This window comes from Aquila chrysaetos, chromosome 20 (assembly GCF_900496995.4).
Source record: "Aquila chrysaetos chrysaetos chromosome 20, bAquChr1.4, whole genome shotgun sequence".
NCBI lineage: Eukaryota > Metazoa > Chordata > Aves > Accipitriformes > Accipitridae > Aquila > Aquila chrysaetos.
Window position 1 is genome coordinate 21687472 of NC_044023.1, and position 24949 is coordinate 21712420.

Below are 24949 nucleotides of genomic sequence, written 5' to 3' on the forward strand. Positions count from 1 at the left end.
CACTTGCCATTGCTCAGACAGGCAGGCAATTAATCTCATTACAAACTAATGGATTTACACCGAGATTACATTAAAATGTTGTGAAGCAATCCCTGTGACACAATTGCACTTTTCTTGGCAGAAACAGTCTGAAAACTGCTGTTTCCACTTCTATCCCCTGTGAATACAAATAACTTTTGCTTACTAACAGAAAGGCATTCCCCTCTCTGAGCTTTGCATTTGATCTCTCCTGAAGCAGTCCCAAGAGGAAAAATGGTAATCTAAGAAGGTTTGAAGTTTATATGTAATCAGGATTTATGTCCATGCTACTTTAAACAAGCAAGTCTTCCTTTTAAAAAAAAAAAAAAAAAGTAAAATATGAAGGGGTAGTTAAATGTTTCAAGAGGACAGTCAGTGCTGGGATGTAATCTGAGTGTCAACTCGCATCCTATGAGCTTAATCTTATGGAGCTCAGGAAGCAATTGTGGAAACCAGGACTAAACAAAATTATTTCCATTCCTGTTCTAAACCTAATACCGAGTACTGACCCAGTTTTCAAGAAGAGAGGCTTCCGATTACCTGACAGGAGCTCATATTTGTACGAAAAGAATAGCAAGAGCACATTTAATCTTTTATGCTACTAGTATGACAGCTGCGCTTTCGCTCTCTCAGCTTTCTTGAAGGATGATCAACGCAGAGCTAATTTTTATACGTTCAAGATCTCCAGATAGGAATATGCAAAAACTGTAGTAGCTCTTTAGCCGATTCCAGCACTAATTGTGTGAGTCCTAGCACGAGTACAACGGGAAAGCAGTGTATTTCACGGTTAATACCAGTGAGGAGACACGCAATGCTCAGTGGATAAAAGGCTTGTAGTCCCAGCTGGGAAAACAGTTCCATTATCTCCCAGCTGCATAGACCTTCCATACGGCTCCGTTCTGCCTCGATGAACACTGTGGCTTGCTGAGAGCTTGAAACAGTTCTGCAGAAAATTGTAAAGATCCTGAGACATTTCACTGTTAAGATCTGTAAGTACAGAATTGTGCTGTCTACTGCAATGTGAATAATGCTGGGGGAACTGCATTTTCTGTGGGCTTTTTTCCTTCCTCAGTAATTTTCATTAGCATAAGGGGTAGAGAATGAAGAAAAATTCACTGCTTTATTTATGCTATGTGTCTGTAAATGGCTGATGCTCCAAATGTATACATTCTTGGAAGAGAAAAATGTATATAATGAATTTGTATGCATGTGAGGTCTGAGTCAAACAGAACAGGAGACTGTGCTAGTAACAGACACCACAGGTATATTATTTGAGTATACCACAGCTCTGTGCTGCAGTAAAACGGACAACACAGAGGATGACAGTGCTAATTTTGGCACTTTCATATGACTTTCTACAGCATATTAAAAGATGAAGTGGGTAATGAGAGCCTAATCTAATTTCTACCAGCTGAAAGTGTAAAAGCAATAAACATAAATCTTCAGGAAAATTTAAGTCCTAAAAAGAAACTTCTCCCTGTTGCTCATTTTAATGATTAAAAAAAAAAAAAAAAGACAATCAAGATCACAACATATATTGAACTTTGGGGTTTGCATCCAAAGATTTGCAAGAGTTTCAGTTTTGATGTTGTCATTTATTTACGCTGTATGACACAGCTTTAAAGGAAAGGTAATACTTCATAAAAAGTTTTGGAAGTCTGTGGTTCCAGAAGCAAGCAACTGCTTCACTAGTTCTTTATGTTAAATTGTATATTCCCGTAGTGCTTTTTGGGTGAATACTTTGATTCGGACAGTTGTTGCATGTGTAAAGGGTCTCCTCCAAAAGCTTTTGCACAGTCAGAAGCAATGCTAACAATTTACTGCAGCACTTATGTATCTGAATGATCAAACAAGATGCAAACACTCTGCAGCCTATTCAAATAACAGTTCGTTGTCCTTTTGTCAACACTGGAACCATTTTCAGATAAACATTACAAGTTAAAAATCAGACTATTTACTTCTATGGAGTAGCATTTCCTCCTCCCCTCCTTTTATTTTCTCCCCCCCCCCCCCCCCCCCAAGGAGAGGGGAATTGTCAGACTACTCCCACATCCAGCATTTAGAAAGTTCTGCAAGTTCAGGGAGTTTTTGTGTGTGTGCAACTAAACCCTGCAGTGTTTGTAATTCCAGGCACCACGTCACCACAAATAACCCATCTTCATCAGCCAGCGTTTGCTTTGGTGCTCCAGAGGCACTATGTCAGTGTTTCACATTCCATGAGTCTCTGCTTCAGAGGTTTTATGACACTAAAAAGTCCCAAATCAGTACCTATATGAAGTTAGCAACTACTGTATATCACGTTTTATTGTGTAAAAAAGAAAAATAAGAGACAACAATGTATGCAGCTATAGTTTTCAGATGCTGGTGAGGTACTGATCACCGTGTATTACAAGTGTTACCTTCCATGCTGAGGATAAAATTATAAATATATAAGAACTTAAGTGCTTCAAATCAAATAGGAGACACGTCTCTTGTCCTTTTCTTCCAGCTTTATGATCAGTATTAAAAAGGTTGGTGGTGCATAATGAGCTACCCTAAAATTAATTTCTTGCAGTTGAAGCAAATATTTCCATCACAGAACAAGGTGCCAGCATCCCCAAGGGGACTTGAAACACCAAGTTGTGTGTTTGCATTGTGTGGGCATGAAGCACTATTTGTATTTGAACAGAAAATTTTCATTAGAAGGATGTTTGTCTCTGTCTTGTGAGTATATGAAAATACATCAGCTCTTCAAAATGGCATTCAAATTTTTCTTTTCCCTCAAGAAACCGTATTAGCTGGTTGTTACTACAAGACAACATTCCTTTTGTTTAAAATCAGTGGCTGAGTTTATTCCAGAAGATTGCCACAGATTGCCTTCTACTAACCCCTGCCCTGAGGTCAGCTAGATGTTGCTCAGGGCTTGCTCAGGAAGACCGAGACACAAAAACCATCTTAATTCTGCCCTGCCCCTCGGCGCAGCCGAGCCCTTCTGACCCGCTGTGGAGGAGCAGACTTACAGGGAACGCTCTTACGGAGGATGGACACCAGAAAGTCTGGCTCAGAGAGTCCTTTATTCCTTCTTACCAAAGGCTGCACTCAAAAGTTGATTATAACTAGGTACGTGGCCAAATTTATAGCCTAGTCTTCTAGGTAAGAGGCAAGCTCCCTTTGAGAAGTGAAGGCACAAAGAACTTCAGGCACAGTTTTACAACTACAACTACCTGTGCTGGCAGTTAGCATCTCTGGGACACTAAAAAACCTACTTTGTAGGAAGACGACAGTATTTAGATGATTAGGTGACCTTATTTCCATTCACGAACTAGCACACTTCTGCAAATGTCTCTCACTTACACAAAGCCTTTCTATGCAGAATATGCAAGAAAAAATACCACACCACAAAAAAGAGAACCGAGTATCCTTGAGTAGCTTAATCATGGAAAATAAAAATAACCCTAGTAAAATAGATCAGGACATTGTACTTACACTTCTCCATCTTGCTGAGAAAACAACTACATACAACTAGCGTGAGACAAAGCACCAGAGATATGGCAAACCCCACCTTAACGCCGGGAAGCTGCTAAACAGACCAGGTCAGCATGGAGTAAAGTGCTAGCAAGATATTCTTGCACAAGACCAAACACGAAGACTCACACACACCAGTTTCAAAGGTTTTAAGATCTCCAGACCTAGTTAGAGAGGAAAAGCCTGAGTTTTGCCATACCTTTCTTCTCTCAGCTCCATCTCCGCTCCCTGGAGGAGCTGCAGCCCCTCCAGCCCTGGCTCTGCCTGGTGGGTCAGGTGTGGCTCATCAACACCTTCTTCTGCTTTTACTCTTCAGGACAAAAGGTGTTTCCACCCATTTGTTTAGGGACTGTGAAGTTAATTGTCCCATCTTAAGCAAAGAGATAATTAAAGACTCTGAACAGCTGACTCCATTTTTAGTAATTGGCCTTACAAACTTGCTTTTTTGAGTTTTTTTCAGTAGGTCTCACTAGCTCTGTGACTTCGCTGCTGAGTTAACTCAGGTAACTCACCTCTGCCCAAGCCTAAAGTGAGGGTGTCCCTGTACCAGACTCTCACCTGTAGTTACAGTCGTCTCTGAGTACTGACACTTGCCCACATGAGTGTTTTGGCAGAGCTGGATACTGAAATCTTCTAAGATTTGTTCCTGGGCAATTTGATCAGCTTCAGAAATTGTGGGAAGGGCACAGTAGGAGAAACACCTGGCTTAAAATGATCTGGTCTGAGCTCTCCCCATTGAGCGGGCAGCTTCCAGCCGGACTCGCTCCACGCTTTCCTCCTTCCTCACAACCCCTCTAAAGCCAGACAGGGGTTTGCAGGTGTGCGAGGCCCAAAAGGTCACGAGATAGGACCTGCCTTGAGTCACCTGAAGAGGGAAAAGGACAAAACAGCGAATCACTGGTGCACACAGAGAGGAATAACTCCCCTACTTGTATTGTACATGATTGGATTTCCATAAGTACAGCAGTCTCCATGCTCTGTTTGAGGACAGGAGACAGATGATGTCTCTTCTGTATTGCTAGCAGCAGCTGTGCAACATTTAATCAGGTTACATGTTATTGGCATACTTCCTGCTTTGCCTCTTTTTTTTCCCTTCCTTTTTTTTTTTTTTGGTCCTCAGTGACTCAGTATTACAAACCTCCTACATTATTACCCCTTGGGGTGATCCTGTGACTTGGCCAACCTGTTTTCAGGACAGCGGCGGAGCATGGCTGCATCCACGCCAAGGATGTTCTTTAGCCGTACCACCTTGCTTACCGCGGCTGCGGGCAGGAGCCCGGTGGTACGGCTGCCACCGCTCGTATTCACCCTCTGGTCAGCATCCAAAGGGTTCTGGGGATGGGCTCTGCCATGACCTCAGGCCCTTTTGGAGCTCCGTGCAGGAGGGAGCGATGGGCATTGACTAACAGTCAGCGTGACTAAGTATCCATGCAGCCACGTATGTTCCGTGAGGTTTTATTGGGGAGTTCTTCTTTCTTTTTGGGATTCCTGCAAGAGGAAAAACTCCACAGCATGCAGTGCTCAGGAGAACGACTGAGAGAGAGGGATGGGGAGGAGGGAGTGGGAGAGAAGAGTAATTTCCCTCACTTAGACCCTCTAATATGTTTCTAGCCTATAAAGACAAGAAGAAATGGATAAAGATGGTCAGAAAGGCAGTTTGTTTTATTAAAATTCTTGACAGCATCTGCTGTAATGCTCTTGTTAAAAGAGATGGAAAACAGCAGAAAGATGAGAGAAACAGTGTTACGTCCTTGTTCTTTACACAACATAATAATATGGGAACTAATATAATTGGCTTCCAGATAACTGTTTTTATTAGCCATATACAAACACAAGTGACCCAGCTGCCCAGGTATGCAATAACCATCTCCGGGCTCTCATCACAGTTCCCACCAGAGGCACCTCAAACAAGTAAAAAAGGTGCTACCTAACTTTTCTAAACTAAGTACTCATTTTTGTTCCGGACACCCTGATGTAATTACCAGTAGGATCCATTTTATATATAAGATTCCTCAGAAAAAAATATGAGAACTGTTTAATATTTGGTAATGATTTCAGCTCTCCCATGGCCGTAACCAAAGCACAAGGATCCCATGCCCCTTTCTATGGCAATGCCTTCAAGGGATCTCTTATTAAACTTGTGCCACAGGAGAAGGCTGGGTGGAAAACAAGGATTCTCTGCTATCGAAACTGGTGTAATTTTATTCATTTCCGTTCTGGCTTGGAAGGGGCTGAAGTAGCCTGTCTCAGAGGAGCTGGTGGTCCAGGGTCAGGGCTATCATCTCATGTCTGCAATCTTTCAATATAAAAAAAAAAAAAAAAAAAAAAGATTAGTGGTTAATTTGCTACTCTGGATAGGGTAGATTACCCTCTGCCGTTCTGGCTGAACCTTTCTCATGAGGGTTTTTCCAGGGTCAAAATGATGAAAACCTGGGGTAGGTCTGCCCACAGCAGCCAGCAGTCTGGGATTAGGATACTCTCCAGGGGTACAGGAGATCACCATTTAGGTAGAGCAGAAATTTCATCGCTGCTCGTAACCTTGTGCCTAAACTCCTGGCTATTCTGGAAGCTCGCTCCAGTAGTTTTCCCATATATTTGAGAAATCTTCCCACAGAAAATTTTGTCAGAGCTGGTGTACTTCTGAAGAGGTTGGGCTTTGATGAGAAGGCATCTTGCTGAGTACTGAGCATGAAAGCTGTTGCTATCACACCGCACTATGTACCGCGTGTGTTCGTCTTCTCACAGTGCTCAGACTCCACTGCTAATAGACTTGGGGAGAGGAAGATTTTAGAGGATTTTAGAAGATTAATGAGGAAAATGCTCTCTATTTGGTGTAAAGGACATGCTAGGCTGGGTTGTCAGTAAGTGTGAGAAGAAAACTACCTTTCACCAGCACCATTTTTTCTTCACGTCCCTGTGATTAACACCGGGAATAGAGAAGCTGTTTGGGCTGAAGCTCTGCACCAAGTTTCCTACAGTCAAATGAATGAATTTTCAGACGTTTAGTGATTATTTCCCCTTCAAACACATCTTTTGCTTTTGTGCATTTTTAGGCTTCATCCTGTCCCACTGCCTTGTCTGTTGTGAGGTCAGTCCACCAAAACTAGGTCTGGCTGGACCACAAAATATTTGTCACTGTTTCTGAAACCCTGGTGCACTGTATACTTTACCAGTTTAAATCCATTTCTCCCAGACGTTCCCTCTCAAGTAGTGCATACGCTGAGTTTGGCATATACAGAATATATGTGGTACCTTTGGTCAGAGAAATGGGGATTAAAAGCACTGAAGTTTCTGCAACTTCATCTCTTCAAGCAGTTTCTGATAATCCTACCATGAAATTACAAAAACAGCAGGACCAGAGCAAACCTCACTATAAATTGTGCTTCCTCCATTTGTAAAGGAATCCAGATAAAATGTAGACGTTTATCACCTAAATTAGGCAGCTGTGCCCCATGGACTATCCAGCATCCTGCATGGACTCAGTTTCCCACCCCTCAGCTGAAAACTCTCAGTCATCTTGGTAGACAGATTTTGGGCTTGTCTGCAGTGACCTCTGCTCCATCCCTGCCTTTCCCAGTGTCTTACAGCTTCCAAGGAGCCTGTCCTTGAGCCAAGTAAGGAAAACCAAGCATCCTATTTGCACTGTGGGACTGTTCTCTGCAGAGAAAGCGCAGGCAGACTTTGGAGAACCACGCTGTGCATCCAGGCTGAGCTCCAGTGCAGTTGCCGATCATCCTTCGCGCCTCGATTGCACTTCGTTGGCATGTCTGGTAGCCATCGCTATTACAACTATTTCTGATGCTTGCTTTAGAGTTGGATAAGCCCTGGCTGGTGACTGCTGTGTACTGTGTTGTTTTGCATATCGTATTGTAGCTGGTCCCTGGTACTGCAGCATTTAAGCTCTCCTCAAACTGATGACATTCTACTAATTTCCTTTATTCAGGCACTTAGCCCAAAATGGTTTTGTTTTTCTTAGGTTGATAATAGCAGGGAAGCTCTGCAATCACCGGCAGATCTGGGCACTGAGGAAATTTCTCTCCCAGAAATTGTTTTGTCTGCTGGTTTAGCAAGAGCACTTAGGCTGCACAGCAGGTTAGAGGTTTTACCCCTATTATACTCACTTAAACTGCCACCTTTTTCTCAGCACTGACATCATTAGCTATGACATATTGCTGAAGCCTCTCCACAGAGGTGACCCAGTCCTTTCTGGAGCTATCAAACAAAGCTAAAAGCCATATATATTTTTAACCCTCTCCTTTCCAGTATTACTCATTTTGAAGCCACTGGAGTTGCAGGTCTGATTTCACTGCCTAAACCCTCTCTGGTCCCTCTATTCCACTGTATTCATGACTTAGGTCTGTATTTTCGGTCCTGACTCACTTTTCCCACCCAAAGATCCATACTAAATAACAATATTTACTAACTATATAACTGTGTAATGCCCGGCCAGCTGCATAACCGTCTGTTTGGTGAGGGCATAGCCACAGCGAAAAGACTTGTTGGAGGGATCCTCTTCTACTTGCAAGGAAAATATTCATTTCCTACACAATTGAAATAGGAACAGTTATTAATGCATTTCATTGCAAAAACCTTGCCTAAAAAGTAAACAAAAAGACTTATTCTTCAAGGAGAGAATTCTTGTAGGACTAAATGTACTATAAATATTTGTTGTCATTGCTGTTTAAGCACCAAGCAACTCTGACCAAGATAAGGTCAGGCTGGTACCTGTGCAAACATTTCCCATGAAACACCCCTGACCCAGGCAGGAGGTAGGGTAGGGTAGGGTAGGGTATGGTATGGTATGGTATGTTGTGGTGTGGTATGGTGAGAAACAGCGTTATGGTGAGAAACGGAGGTATAGTGAGAAACGGAGGCATGGTGAGAAATGCACCTCGCTCCTGTGTGGCTGCCCGAAAAGTAGGTAACAGAGCCGTGACTGAGTTCATCGCGTATCCTGAGCGTACTCTTGCTTTCCCCTGCTCAGTGAAGGCTCCTGGCTCCGGCAGCCTCAGCTGCCACATAAGCCTTTCTTTTCCACGTTTGGTGGGGGCAGCTGAGCAGAGGGCTATAAGTTCCTCGCACCGTTTGGCCACTTTTCCAGATGTGTTTCTGTCTGTTAATAGGATCATTCGCCCCCTGTGCTGCCGCCATGCCCCAAACACCAGTCTGTGCTGCCGGGATGGTCCTTGCCGCAGCGGCAGGGATGCTTCATACCCCACTGCTGCACCTCTCCGCTTTCAACTCCATCTGAGACATCACCTTGGCTTTTAGTAGCTGCCTGAAGCAAAGGAGAATCCTGGCTTATGAACCCGCGCACAATTGCTGCAGTTCCAGCCAGGAATAAACTGCTCTTAACCTAAATACTCCTCTGAGGACACTGAGCTTGGGGGAAGAAACATAACTGTGCTGTATCTAGTGCGAAGAGGAATAAGTGAGCCTAGTATATACTGGATAATGCTAGGAAGACATTGGGAAAGCAGTTGGAAAGAGAGGGTAGGGAAGGAAGAACACCGGTGAACACAGCTAAACAATAATGGCCTCTTTATATTGTAGTAAATGCAATGTTTTCAAATAAAACATATACTACCGCAGCTATGCAGACCGTAAAGGCATCCAAAGCAAAAGCTTTGTCCAAAGGCATGCCATAGCCTAATACCTCAAGGAAAAGGAAAACTCCAGCGTGTTAAAGCCCCTTTCCAGAGTGGGGGTGAGCGGGGCATGGGTGGGGGCTGTGGTTGGTGCTGGGGCCACCACGATGGGTGCTCCCTATCATCCCTCCTGACTGGGTCAGGCTGGGTGCTACAGGGCAGCAGCACTTACAGAAAACACTCAATAATTTAGAGGAAAAATTAAAGAGTGATAAAAATGATAGAACGAAGTAATGCGGGCAAAGCTCATTAGTGCAACAAGCAGCATTGGGGGTACATTTTGATCATTCAAACCTGGCATAAAATGGGTGCGCTGCGAGCTCATGCAGAGTTCACTGTTAAATTTGCAGGAAAAATATTTTGCATTTTAATGCAAAGTGCTCACTTAGGTGAGCCAGGATCTACTACTAAATCTTAAAGAATATCTGATAACTAGAGACTTCAGGGAAGGCTATTGGTATTTTGGGATGCTCTGAGGAAGGCTATGGGGAGTGCTATTTGGTATTATTCCATACTTGAGGTCTTTCAGCATTAATTGCACAGCTTTACTGAGAGATTACTAGTTTTAAAGTTAGTCTTATTGAAGGTGTTGAATAATGGATGATATTAAACTTTGGGTTAGGGATTCAGAGGATTGATTTGGAAGACATAGGCAAGATATTCAAACTCAAACTTCTGTCAGAAAATGGTAGAATAAAAGTTATGTATGAAGTGTAAGAACTGACAAAAAGTACCTTCCTCACTGATTCAGGTAAAATATAAATGACTAACCATGTCACGATTTTACCTCTTTGTCTAGCTGGCTTTCTCAGCAAGATTGATTCAAAATCCATCTAAGCCCTGAAAAGAATTAGCAGGAAACCACTTTGTTTGACAATGCTGAGGGGGTCATTCGAGCAGCCAGAGCAACCAGCAGCAATACCCAAAAATAAAGCCCAAGCCCTGACTAACCAGGGGGCCCTCTTAAGTGCAGTGAAGTATGAGTAACTCATACAAACCTCTCACTCATACCCACAGACACAAAAGGAGTATTTTGAGAGGAAAAAAAACAAGTTAGAAACTGATCGTGAGATACAATAAAGCTGAATCACAAAGGTATCAGTCACTGGTGATTTTCTAGACTGGCCTGCAGAAGGTTCTATCATCAAATATTGCAACCTTTTTTGGTTATAAACAGGGCAAAATCAAACATGAAACAGTGCTATATACCATGAATGCCTGGGTGATCTCTGTGACCTCTGAATGAGTTAAAAGTGGTAAGGAAATGTAAGTACAAGTGCCACTGAAGTAAAATCAGGTGAGATCTTTTTTCTTAACTTTCCTTATGGGAGCTCATATTTCAAAAACATATTGGCCAAATCTGAATGTTAAAAATAGGAAAATTATTAAAAAAATGCATCCAGAAAAGACAATTTTAATAAAACCCTGTGAATAATCTCAATTCCAGGTTTTTTTCCTGTGTGTGGGAATGCCGTAGAAAACAACCCGCATCCTGGGGCTGGGGAGGAGGAAGGGGCTCCTCGAGGCTGTGCTCTTCCACGCACCTCCTCTCTCCCTGCGGGGCTGAAAGCTCCTCTGCATGGACTGTAAATATACAGCTTATTTTTACTGTAAGAAGTGGCCAGTCTCCTTCCTAGAGCTGACTCTCTCACCAGCAGCGTATGGGATTTCTTTCTCAACCGAGTGGTTGAAGCCAATATTTCAACTGCATGTGGGATGGGGTGTTAAGGACAGAGTTAGAAAAGGCGTTCAGAGGGCAGCAGGAGGTTAACCCAAATCTCTGTGGGCTGATTAGGGCAGTAACATCATGTGAGACCATCTTGGGGCCATCTCTTGCAACTTTTTGTTTACTGTCCATTGCCACCATAGGCAGCGTTAGCAGCGTGGGGTATAGCAGTCAAGGCAGTAGCCAAAATTTACACCATCACGGGAAAAATAACCACGTCACTCACTTCAAATGGCCAAGAAACTTGAATACGGTAGACTGCGAGTGATCTGAGATCTGACCTGAGCAAGGCCACATAGCGTGTCCTGCCTGAAATCCTCATGCATTTATTCAGAGAGAGGGTATTTTTCAGTCTCTCATGCCTGGTCAACATCCATGGCCTTAAATACAGTTTTAACTTTATTTCTGACTATTTTTGTACATATTTTACTGGCCTCTTTTTTTGCATTAAGCTTAATGGCTGTATACACTATCACAAATGCATTGTTACCTGTCATACCATTTATACCATCTCATTTATTCTGAACAATACAGCAGCCCATGCTATAATTCATCAGAATCAGACACTGATTATTGAAGTGGGTAATTGCACAGGCTGTGGCCTGGTGATCAACTCCAGGCAAGGCGTAGTCCAACAGACAGGATCAAATACAATGAATGTGATTGCAGTGAAGGTGTTTGCCGTTGATAGGTTGCATTCTGCCATGCAACATAAATCACTGGAATATGGCTTGTAAAATATTGGTCCCTCAGTCTCATCCGCCAACAGGTGTGTAAAATAATAGTAGTCCAAATGTACAGCTACCATTGCCCTCTTCTGGATAGACTAAGAGTAATTAATACCAGTAGTAACAGCCTTGTTTGTGCCTCACCTCCCTGCTTTAAGGATCAGTAGTTTTTATTGCATGTCTCTCTAAAGAATATGTACGTCTGCAGTCCTTCTATTTTATATATATAAAGTCCTTCTCCTTTCAGGATATATATATCTCTCAAAGTTCACCCAAATACAAAACATTACTATGAATCCAATCAATGGCCTTTCTCTGGACGAAGCCTTCCTGCTGTGTAGTCTTTCACCCATATTCTCCTGAATAAAAAAACCCCAAACAACCTCCCCCCCAAAACCATGATGCCACTACCGAGGCTTGTAAATATCTCCATAGATCAGGGGGAAGCACAGAAAAAGGCCAGTCTTGAATAGGTCATTTTGGAAGATGTCATGAAACTAGTATAACTTCTGAGAGATCGATATAATTTCTGTAACATAAGGCTTTATACGGGGGCAGGGAAGGTCACTGGAAGGGGCAAGTCAGCATCTCTGCCAGTTTTATTTCTGATGTTGCAATGATATACCTTGCATTTTTCATCTGTAGCTTTTACTTTGTAATTGCGCGTGTACGTCTGATTGCTGTCCAAGTCTAGAGTATCAGTTGCTGGCCACCATAGGAACTAGTATATTGGCCTTGGTGAAACACCGTCTGCATGCATAAGAAAAATATCTGTGTTCATGAGGTTAAAATCATAGCCTCCTTGCTCCTTCTTTGTTCCCATCGAGCACTGAAAGTTATTTGGTTTCAAGTGCTGTCTCGTTGATATCTCCCTGTGGATTCTGGAGTGCAAAAGGTCAAATGAAGATGGCTTTGCAGCTCACCATGATTCGCATTGACTTTCTCCCCCCCAAAACTCTGCAAACTCTGCATTTCAGAAGGCAGATGATTGTGCAAAATGAACAGCGCAAACTCTTGATTTTTCACCCACAGTTCCAGGCAGCGCTATCAGTCATGCAAACAGTAAACCGCTAACATCTCACAGTGGGAATGTGGCAACAGAGGAGCTTTACAGAATCATCTTGCAATTACAGCCCAGTGTCAGAAGCTGTTTCTTGGCTTTGTGGTGAACCTCAGTGCTAAGCTTCTTGCTGGAGCTGATTTGCAAGGTTTTCTCAATCACGCGCAGGGAAGAGACAAGGTGAACTCTAGGCTATTTCCAGGAATTTGATTGCATTGTTCAGAGACGTTTCTGGTGGCTACACTTTTAAAAACACTGTAATGAAGATTTCTGTTTTCCTTTTATTTCAGTGTTTTGGAGAAACAGTAATGCTTTGCTTTTGGGGTAAAATTCAAATCAATGCAAACCTCATAAGCCAATAAAATTTTATAGATTGTTATCCAATATGTAATTTGTTATACAATATCTATGTGGCTTCTGTTTATTGAGACATAAAGACTTTACTTTTTTTAAGGTAAATTTTATGTGAGAAGGGCATAAGAAGGAATAACCTTTCATACCTGTTGTGCCATAAACTAAATTACCCTTAACCTAAATCATTTATCATGTAGTGGCAGCCTAATGAGACCAAAATAAACAGAAACAAACTGCCTGAAATTTTCTTGAAGGGACAACTTTTATTTATATCAGCACAATCTTTTGCTTGTAGCTTCACGGGTTGGCCACGTGGATTTTACAGTGGATAGCATCAGATGCTCTGAGCAATCACTGAAGAAAACTTATGAGGCTATAAAGCTTGTGAGAGGGACTTTTTCACCCTTGAATCACATATCACAGGATGTGAGTGTAGAAGAGATGTATAGGAGAGTTGCATACTTTATGTTTATTTTCTGGTATTAACTTTCTGCTGGATGCGACTAATACAAGAAAGGGAAGGAAGCCTTCATTTCTCCAGCACATCCAAACAACAGCCTTAGGGGTACTCAAATACAGATTATCATGGCTTTTGTCATTTGGATCAAGAGGGTTGGAAAACCTTTCAGAAAGGATGATACCTACCATACTTGTGAAATACACTGTAATGTATTGTGCTTACTACTAAGATGGTCTTTTTCTAATATAACATTTCTCTTTGCAGTATACATTGGCCTGTATACAACATTATTTTTGCCAGTGTAGTTTCAAAGAAAAGGAGCAATACTTTGGAGTAAATGCAACTTTTTTTTTCTTTTCCTTTTTTTTTTTTTTTTTTTTTTTTTTGAGCTGGACACACAAGCATTAAAGAAGCTTTTACTCAGTAGGTTCTGCCTGAAGTATGAGTCCACTGACCTACAGATGCACACAGAGAGTATAAGCCTATTTACTGCAACATGTGATTGTATCATAAGCTAAGTGAAGATCCAAATCTTTAGAAAGTTGATCCAAATCTTACTGAAGTCAGTGGGATATGTTTCCCTGACTTTCATAAGACTGAATCAGACCTTGTATGCTGCTTATTAGCAGCATTAATTACTCTGTGATTTACCCTCCACATAATGTAATTGTGGTTGATATATTCTGATGTGTACAGAAATTGAAATACGTGTTGATGATCTTGCACACTGATGAGTACTGATTTGCTTATTAACGAAATAAAAGCTAAAGATAGTGGATCCCTTCAGAGCTAGTACTTGCTATTTCCCCTAACAGATGATAGATTTTTCTAAGAGGAGCAGACCAAGAGAGGAATATAATCAATCTATTTGTTGCTCTTAGCCTAGAACTGGTGAAAAACTTGATTTGTCTGACTATGTAGTAACTACATTGTTTCATATGTCAAGGAAAAAAATAAATAGTCCATTATTTAGATCATCACCAAGTAAATGGATGTTTTCAAGAATAAAATGCAGGTCCATCATCTTCTTCTTACCATCTCTATTCAATCTCCTAAACTCTTGCTGAACCTATAACATACACTGCTAGAGAAAATCCTGGACTGCAAGAGAGGCTGAGTCAACGATCAGAGTGACATGCAGTGTAACATCAGCAGAAGTTATTAGAGCCCACATGCAATTTATGAGTGCAATCAAACATGCGGATGACAAGAAGTTGGGGAAGAGCTGCAGTATCCCAGGAAACAATCTGCATTATTAAGAACATAACTCCGGTGAAAGTATGATTAGCATACAAAACTGCAGACACTTCACTTCAAGATCCTCCTCAATGTCTCTTCTTCAAAACAGGAAGCACATTTAAGCCCATTAGAGATTGAACTCTATTTTGAGGCTTTACAAATGCAGTTCCAAGGAAATGTGTAGAAAATTATTGATAGAGCAGCTTTGCAGGTATGCAAAACTGAAAATGACACTCATACATTAATTTTTCTGCAGTCTTTGGGATGGGTTTGATAGTCCTAGAAAAGCATCAGATTGGGGTTCTTCCGGCTCATTTATAGTACACACTTCTATACATTTGTCTGTAGCTTCAAATGGCAAAGACATAACTAGCTCCAAAGGTAGGCTCCTACTGGTATCAATATTGGTATGCAAGCTGAACTGGTCAGAACCTTTCTTAAATGTGGCATAATGAGTACAGCCTCCTGAGCCTTAGGAAAAGGATAGAGAAAGACTTCAAATGGAAACTTCATTTTGACTGTTCAGGTTTACCAATCAAACTACTCTTGCAAAAGAAAGAATCTTCTAATATGTAGTCCCAATTCAGCAAAAAACCTAAATATGTATTTTGCATTTAATGTGAGGGTGAGCCTACAACTATAGCAAAGAACAAGCAGGAGCACCTGAAAATACGCTAATTAGTAACTTCTGCTGCTAAGGACCAACCATTCTACAAACTTGGCATTAGACAGATGCCAAAGCAGAGAGACTACGGTCTAAAGACCCTTTAAATTCAGCATTTTCCTTTAACAAGTCCTTATGTTCCTCTTGATGTCCTCTGGCTAGAAGTCTTAGCAATGTTAAATAGCCAGCCTCCACTTTTGAAGATAATTTGCCTTAGGCACCTTTACAAAATGTAGGGGAAATTTTGGTTGTTGACTTGTATTATTTTTTTGATGTGGAAAATGTAAATGTGATTCCTTATTAAGAAATGCACTCACGGATTTATTGTGACAGAACATTTTTTCATGTTCTAAATCTATTTGCAGTTGTTTTGGCTTAAAACAAAGGACAACCTTTCTAAGAGGTTTGGGGAAATCACATGCTTCAATAGTGACTCCAAAAAGCAAAACTGGCTTTTGATAAGGGATAAAGAAATGATAACAGCATAAGGAAATATCCCCTTTACTATGAAAAGACTGATTTTGATATTAAAGCCTGCTAAACTAACAATTGTAACGGTTTACAACAAACAGTTTGATGCAGGTATGAAACCGGAGAAAGTAAGTCCCTTTTATATAATTTTCAAAAGGCAAAGATTGCTTCTAGGTTTAATATCCTATAGAACCATATATGGCTGTGAGGGGCTTGAAGGACTGTGTGAGTGTTATTATATGCAGGTTGGATCATTCTGACATTCAGGAGAGGATTTTGGAGCATTTTCAATTGTTCCCACTACTCATAGTACTATAGGTTAGTTTACACTACAGAAAATGCTTCTCCTCATTGTTGAGGATTGAAATGTGATTAGCACGTGTGTGCAGACACCAGTACTAAGGGTTTTGTCTGGCAAGTGATGTGTTCTTGACCCGGTTGTGAATGTTATTCGGAGACGCTACGAGTCTCTATTGTACGGTTATAGGTATATTCAGCTACGTCTGAGAGCAGCCGGCAAGGAGGAGCTGTAAGAAGCGCTGGGCAGCGGCCCTGCAATCTGCCATCGTGAAATTGGACCAAGGAAAAGAGAGAGGGATCATGCAGTCACCTAAAAGCAGTACAGCAAACAAGATAAAAATGAGAATCTGTTTCCCTAGATCCTTATGAATTAACTCATAACAGACTGTATTTTTACTCTGTTCTTTAGCAGTTAAAAAAGTAAGTCTGGTCTTAGATCCACATGGAGGATTCTGACTGCAGTGCTCCATTCTCCTTGCATGACACAGAAATGCTTAGAATAGAAAACACAGAACAGGAGAATGAAAAGGAAATGAATAACCACTAATCATGCAGGTGAATTTTCACCATCTTCCTTTAACTGACACAACAGTAATATTCAAAACTTCAGGATTTTTCATTATGGTAATTTCTCTTGTTAATTTGTGAGTGCAGTGCAGCTTACCTTGATGCTTGGGAGTATGTTATGTTGAGGGATGTGCATAGTTCCCCAGCACCTAGTTATATTTTGGGGTACTTAATCAGCAGAATCATTTGCATAAGTGCTTTGCAAAATAAGTGCTCCTCAAAATGGCCTTGAGTAAGATAGCAGTGTGTTTAATTCACTACTATTTCTTTTTTGTATTATAACAGATCATTTGGCATTGTGCAATTTCCTCTCGATTATTCTCTGTGATTCCAACAACATATTTTGGTGCATAAAGAGAGTCTAAATGAAAGTGCTGAATAGAAGGGTATAAAAGAGGCTTCTCAGAGCATTGATGTTACAAGAAAACAGGTTAAAGTCCTATTAGCTTTCAATGTACTGTCTAATGGACGAGAAAACAAAGCAGAAATGAAAAGGAAGTTCTGCCTCTAGGAAAAAAAAGCAATAGCAGTAAAAATCTCTTGCTAAATATTTATATCCAGTCATGGCCAGGTTTGATGCAAATAGTTTTCATGGACCTTCACATTTTAGACTTTTAGAATTGATATATTTTTAAAAGTGTATACATAAATAAGTGCATCTTAAATATTATCTGTCTCCATATTAGGAAACCCTAAGTAAAATCATTATTCTTATCTTACAACAGATAAATTTAAAGGCTTTTTCTTCCAAGTATCTTTGGTCCTTATTCCTAGCTGGTGTAAATTAGCATTTCTCCATAAAGTTCAAAGCTATTCCTATTTACACCACTGGAGTATCCAACCCTGTTTACCTGTCAAAAACCTAGAACACTTCCAGAATAGTAAGTTCAAGTTCAAATCTCCTTAGTGTATCCAGGAAGAGAAAACATTCATAAATACTGATTACTATTCAAGCTAACATTTTGCTTTTCTAACATATTCTGAATCTATATAAATTGTCTGCTGCATATCCAGCGGATGCAAATGTATTGGTACTTGCATGCGTGACTTGTTTGGAGTGCGGTATAAATTATCAAGAAATAGAATCAATTTCTAACAAATCATCTGCCATGTGCAAAGCAGGAGTCCAGTAGTAATTAATGTAATAAAATGTATTAATGTTTCTCTCTATCTCTTTCTTTTACCAGCTTGGTGACACTTGATAAGGTCTGCCTTCTGAATGAGCAAACAGCTCATATATGAATCCTAGGAAACAGCATGAATTGTAGAAGAAATTAATTAATAAACAAACAAAAATCAATTAATCTTAGGCCTAGAATGACATCACACTTTTCAAGCAACTTGATACAATTAGTATATGTTATTTGAACTGACTTTGATGTGACTTTGAAGGAACTTAGATATGTCTATGGAATTCTTAGCAAAGACACATTTAATTGTAGGAAAAAGGAAAATAGATTAGTCTTGTTTTAAATGTGCCAAAACGTTCTCTGTAATAAAAGGAATCTCTAAACTTGTGCTTATATTTAGATCGGGTTAACATGTGCTTCTCCGTATATATTCAAATACACAGCTCATAATCAAGTTTTCTTCTCAAATTACCACTTTAAATAGAAAAAAAGAAGTCTGTAAGTTATACTATGATTTGAAACATGATCACCTTCTAAAAATCAAAACAGTGCTTAATGTCTGATGTGTGGCAAGTTGTTAAAGAAAGACATGGCTACTTAGATTTATTCAACACTAATAAATCATTTATCTTCAGAGCCTTACTTGAGAATAGCAGACCTTCTGTACACCCAGTTCAGACTGGCGTGGGCAGGGAAGCATCACCCAATTTCCACCCCTTGCCCTTCCTCCTCTCTGGCTTAGCCGGTGCATCGACTACCACCCTCGGGCAGGCAGCACCCCTCACGCGTGCATCTTTGTCTCACGGGGTGAAGACAAAGTCTTTTCAAGCAGCTCGCTCTGGCACGGCTGCTCAGACCGGGCCACGTGCGGGTGCTGCGGGTGAGGACAAGGCTGCGGGCTCCTTTCCTCTCTGCCTCGCCCTGGAAGGAGAAAATACTCAGTGGTTGTTTCCCGGCAGCTTTCGTGATCAGCCTTTGCAAAGACTAGGTACAGTTTGCATGGGAAGGGCTGGCATAGATCATTTTTTCAGGACTGAATATGCAGACAAGGACAAATCGGTCTGATTTTTCATATTCAAACCAAGAGCACAGCTGAAATACAAGACCTGTGCTATCATTTCACTGGGCAAAGGCTTAGGACTCTAAGCTCTTCTTGCCACTGTGCTGTTTGCAGATTACTCAGGGTTTAGGTCTTCTGGCTTGCGGTGAGACAGTTTGTGTGACACTCTGGCCATGCCACCGGACATCCAATGTCACTCCCTTTGTCATCAGAGTCTGCAGTTGTCTCTATAGCTTTTCCTTTCACAACAGCAATGCCAAAGTGTCAGAGTCAAGAAGCTGCCAAGGAAGAAAGGGCATTTGCTATGCTACTGAAAGTGTAAAGAGAGACCAAAATATTAGGGATATATAAATACAGGGGAATAGCACAGGGATATGGCCAATATCAATGGGCTGGGTAGAGGACAAAATGGTGGTTTTAATGACAGACCTTCATATGAGGTAGCTTTGCCTTGGTTATTAATTTCATTATTGTTGAGCCAGCCCGAGAGCCCTCTGCTCCTCTCTCTTGTTGTAGCACCCGAAAACCTTCTCTAGAAAAGGTACTCGGTATGGTGAAGCCATTAGAAACTCCAGCACTTTTCTCCTTGCCTTTTGTTTAAAGGACTTCTTTCTCCTTTTTTTTTTTATTTCTGGATTCCACCAGCATCCAGTATATTGTTCAAGCAGAAGAGGTAAATAATTTGTATGCCTGTTGCCATCTCCAGATCATCTTGAACCCTGTGTAGACATTAAAACAATCTGTTAGCTGCACTGTGTATTCTACTTGGATATATCCCCTATCTTAAAATACATATATTATGCTGAATTAAATCCAATTTCATCTAGAAACCAACTGATTATTTTCTTCTTTCCTCATTATCAAGGAGATTCTAAATGATAGCAATAAACAGAAATAGCATCACCAAGGAGGAAGGCAATGGTAAGGATCATCATTTCATGCTGAATCATTTACTTGTTAAACAATAAGCCCTGAAATTAACTTTCCCTCCTGACACACATGCATGCACATATGCGTGCAAATAAAATGATTAGAGACTTCATCTTAGGCAAAAATAATGGCCATGTATGGTTCAGCTAATCTTAAAGTCACCCTGGCATTACAGTCCTGCCTTGTTCCTATTCATATTATTTAGTATTCAACTTAGTCTCATTGCCAGCTGGTTAAATTCATCTAACCTATAAGCATTTGTTCCACCTAGGTCAGCACAGAACTAGTCCTAACCTCCTTATTTATTGCTGCACAGCAATGTATGGCTATTACAAAATCTAAGTATTTCCTGACAGCTCTCTAGGGAAATCTAAAGTTAATAATTTACATTCATGGTACTGTTAATACTTTCTGCCAGGCTGAAAACCAGTTGTTAATAATTTGGCGGATTTCCAGGTTCTTATCTAAAATTAGCTTTGGTTTCACTTTTTGTTTTATTTACAAATATTAACTCTGATCCATGAATTTCTGAGGCAGGAGTGGCAGGTGGACTGCCTGGTCCCCTTCTGAAGGCGTTTCTCCAAGACCCTGGTTCAAAAGAGCATTTCTCCAACTCTTCAAAACTGAACTCTGCCGATGTTTTCCTCAACTGCACATTCACTTTGGGAAGAAAGTTTGGTGGATTGGTGGGTGTCTCTGCTGCCGGTGTGCAACCATATTGTGTTGGCCAGGGGGAACCCCCATGGGTGCGCACCCCAAGACTGGTATCCACAAACCCCAGTCTGCATTAGGTCTTTGGTTCACATCTGCTTTTCTCATGCCACACAGCTGCTATTGCTTCTGGGGGGGTTATATGCTGCCGAGGTAAAGTTGCAGTCTGATGGGAGGAGGGAGTTCCTCTTTGGTTTGGGATTTGATTTTTACAGCATAGCCACTGTGTTATATCCTGCTGTAAGATCCTAGTGGGCACAAGATGCCCATCGTTCTTAACAGCAACTAGGAAGTGCAATGTCAGTAAACCAAACGTTTCTTTTTCCAGGGTAGGTTTTTTCAGGCATACATAAAAAAAAAAGAAAACATAGTTCAAAGGACCAAACCTGGTGCTAGTGAGTGTCTTGCTGCCTCTGCTACTGGCTGAAAGTATTTCAGGTGAGTTTAGATGTCATTTGCAACCCAAAACGAGTCAGTGTGGACATCTTGTCTCACTGAAGTTCTTCAGGAAAACCTGTTGAAAGCTCTTAGAAACTCCCTGCCCCCATACCGCTGGAGTATCTTTAAGCTTCTCCTTCCTGGGAGAAGGAGAGTGTACCACTTGCCCAAGTTGAGAGAAGATTAGAAGCAATTCATTAGCACATTTTCAACAAAGGAGAAAAAAGGACTTGAACGTATTTCGCCGAAGTCTAGAAAGTCTTTCCTTTCCCTACAGCTTCAGTGTAGTACCTTGTTGTTCAGCTGAGAAAACCTCCTGCTTTTTTTCCCTGAAAGCGAGTCCCAAGATAACTTGCTGCCCTGTAAGGGAGTCCGAGAAGCAGACGGGGACTTCCGATGCACCACATAATTCCAGTGTCATGCTTAATACCCACTCAATACCCCTCACAGCACGTGTTATGTCCTACTTTCTTTCATACCTCGTGCCTGACACGCTTTGCGTGTAAAACACATCATTCCTCCTCTTTCTCATCCAGAAGAGACGATATTAAAATGAATAGTTTCTTAGTAAACTGGCCATAACAGTACTTTTTTTAACTAGGAGAAGCTGCTAGCCAGGTGTTGTGATGACGAGCAACTGGTGCCCGTGCTGGGTTTGGGAGCCCAGCATTTGAAGCTGGCTGGCTGTAATTGGGAGGAATAACAAACAATGAGCAACAGTGAAATGAGAAAGAGAGAGATCATTTCAGATGTTAGAGCAATAAACCGCAAATGAGATTCTATGCCAGTAAATATATAATACATCAACAAGCCAAGAACAATAAAAAGAGGGTCTCTCTCAGTAAATGGCAAATTCCTGCTGCATACTGATCAAATGAGATTTGTGAGCCATTGCAGGGAAATCCCCTCAGTCATTAGCTCGATGAATGGGTGCCAAGTAAAGGCATCAGTTGGGTGTCTCTTGCTGAGAAGTACAGAGGCTTGTGATTAGGCTTCTGAGAAACAGCAGTTTGACCCTGGGTGGAGTGGAAGGTACCGAGCAAGGTGATCTGAGACTGCAGCCGTCCCTCCGCGCACCGTGATTCCCACCATGGCCACCAGCTGGAGGTATAGATGTGTAAGAAATGCCAAAGTAAAAGCTTTGTTACTAAGGACATTATTTTGTTTGAAAGGAGAGCACCATAAAGATATCACAATACCTTTAATATGGATTTTAATAAAAAGATCTGGGATATTAAATATGAAGCAAGCAAAAAAGATGAAAATGAAAACAGTGAATAGCGGCCTTTATGGTGGCACAAATTAAAGCGTTCCTGTGATATAAGGCTCATATTGAAACAACTGCTGCATGAGATCTTGAAAGAGGTGAAGTCTTCAAGATATCATTGTAAAGGTTTATCAGCAGTTCCTTTATTAACGTCCTTATCCTTGAAGAAACCTGCACAGTATCTTTTGATGACATTCTAATTTTGATCCTATTTTACTGAAGAAATGGGAATTTTGCTACTAAATTCTGTTGGGATAGAATACATTTTTTAATCATTATTACACTGATAATATTTTGAAGGCTGTTTTCTAGAGTTCTTAAGCTTTTACTCATAGATATGAAGTAGATATTAAACTTTTCATCTGTGAATAATAATGCATGCTCTTCAGTCTCACTATCTGGGTACCATCTAGACATTTAGCTTTAGCGTTTGTGAACACGTTGAAAGAAATGTGATAATTAATTAACAGGTTATATTGTCAGGTTTGGCAAATTTAACACTTTCAGATCTCTTCAGAAAATGTATTTCATAATGTATTGAATTGGAAATTGATCCACACTTACACTTCAGCCAAACTTTTCATGCCTTTTTGTCAGACCTTTTCTATCTCAATGTTTGTCTAGTAATTACTGTGGACTGTATTGAGTGATTAGTAGAGAATCTTCTAGTTGTTGGAAATTATTTACATGATGAAAACTACTAAACTTTAATTCACATGGAAAATATTATCTTCTGCAGTTCACAGAAATCTCTGAAGACTAGGCTGAAGTTTTCATCTCATCAAAACTTACAGGACAGATTTCATAAGGATGTTTAAATGTCCATTCCCACATATGAAGAGATTAAATGAGAGCAGCAATATTTTAGCCGAAGAATGTGTAAAGCTCTTGTATTTGGCCCTTGCAGTCCTGTCAGTTACTTGACAAAGAGCTGGAAAGTGCTACACCAGGATGACTAACTGGAATGACTCAGGAGTACTGAAGTCATAACCCAATCCCTTATATGAAGCTAGTGTATGGCCGAAGTTGCCATGACATTGTAGCAGATGTCAACATCTTTCTGCCATGTGTTTAAATAAGTATTCTGATTAGCAGGTTCTACATGACAATTTGGACTTTAGGCAGTTCTGATAAAGAATACTGCTTTAGCGTATACAACATTATTTAAATGTTTAATAACTGTGATTGTTTCTAGTTTTTCCTCTACAACTGTTTTGATGGCAGGTGATACTGCTAGCGCTGGTACAGAGGCATGGAAAGTGATGAAACTAAAAGAGCGAGAGGTCTGTCACATCTGTCCTGATAAGAGGGAAAAAGGCTTAGATGAACTAAGCATTGTGTTGGAACTAAGGTAGCATTAGATCTTGTTCCTGCCATCGTGAGGAAGGTCATGTCCAGAAGGGGCAATGACTGGAGCATGTGTAGGTCAGTCCAAGCTCCCAGCTCTCACTCCAGTGAAAACCCTCTGTGAAAGGTTGGGGAATACCTGCATCTTGACTCCATCTGGAGTTAGGCTGTGACTGGGTTACACAGCTAGGCCAACGACTCAACATATTCTCAAGTCTAGTAACATATGTAATAATTTTGCTTTTTCTGTCTTCACACATACTGCATATTATACAATGGAAGACTGAAACTGCAAACAAAAAGGGAAGTGAAATGCAAAATTGTATATGAGTTTAATTCTTCCAGCATGCCTCCAGGATCTGTGCATCTGCAAATGCAAAGAGATGGCAGGTCAACAGCACATAATCTTTTGGCGAACCACTGTACATACCGCCTACAGAAACTCCTAAGCTTGAATTAGTTTTGCCTTCCCTCAGTTGCTGGCAACATGGCAGTAGCATTGCTAAATGCTACTATCACTGCTGCAAATCTTTCTTTAAGGTTATCCATTTTGCCCCAGGAAGCTTTTGTGGCTGACATTTTTCTTTCTATCAAACAACATAAGATAAATTATTACTCTACTTTGCCTCACTCTACTTACTCACTTCTGTTTAGTTTATGAAAAGAGTTGCAGGTTAGAAATCCACTGTTGAAGGCACCTATGCTTATCCCAGCTACAAATTTAATGTAGAAAAGACATTTTCCTGAAATCAGAAGTGATAATTTCTGCTAGGAACAGAGAACACAGCACTGAGACACATACAGCTGAAACTGAAGCACAATTGTAGTAGTGTATGAGACCTTGTGTTTCTTGATATCACATTGCAGGATCTTAAAGATGAGGAGCTTGCTCACTGTAAATGGATGCTGATCCTCGCTGCTGCCTCCAGGAATATCAGTAATGAATACTAATGTTCATGACATTTCTAAACTACTTAAACTGATACAATTGCTTTTTACATTACATAGGGTAAAATGGGGTGACTAAATGACAAAAAACAATAATTCACTGAATATTTTAAGAGACATGCAATGATGTGCCTCACTTAATTAAGTGACAAATATTTTGTACTAGCCTGAATTTGGACAGCCTTACATATAAATGATGTTCTGAAAGATAATCCTCCATGTGATAAAGACTACAGAATAGAAATTACTACAAACGAGTATGTTCACTTTGTAACTATATGTTGTCTTCAATTGGCTTGAGTCACAACGTGCTTATATACAAAGCCAGGGATGGTAAGTGGACACAGAAACCATGGAAAAGTTGTTATAAAGAGGAATG

At 40.7% G+C, this 24949-nt stretch overlaps 1 protein-coding gene across 5 annotated transcripts in view; it reads left to right on the forward strand.

The window, feature by feature from the left end:
- Positions 1-438: 438 nt before the first annotated feature.
- The window catches only part of LOC115333345 (contactin-6-like), a 151906-nt gene continuing 127395 nt past the window's right edge, over positions 439-24949 (forward strand). For 4 of the 5 annotated variants that reach the window (XM_029996204.2, XM_029996207.2, XM_029996206.2 and 1 more), the window contains exon 1: positions 440-1007. The gene's annotated coding sequence lies outside the window, so the exon portion shown is untranslated. Of the gene's footprint in view, positions 1008-24949 lie in introns of all 5 variants that reach the window. The other variant, XM_029996205.2, reaches the window with a different exon arrangement.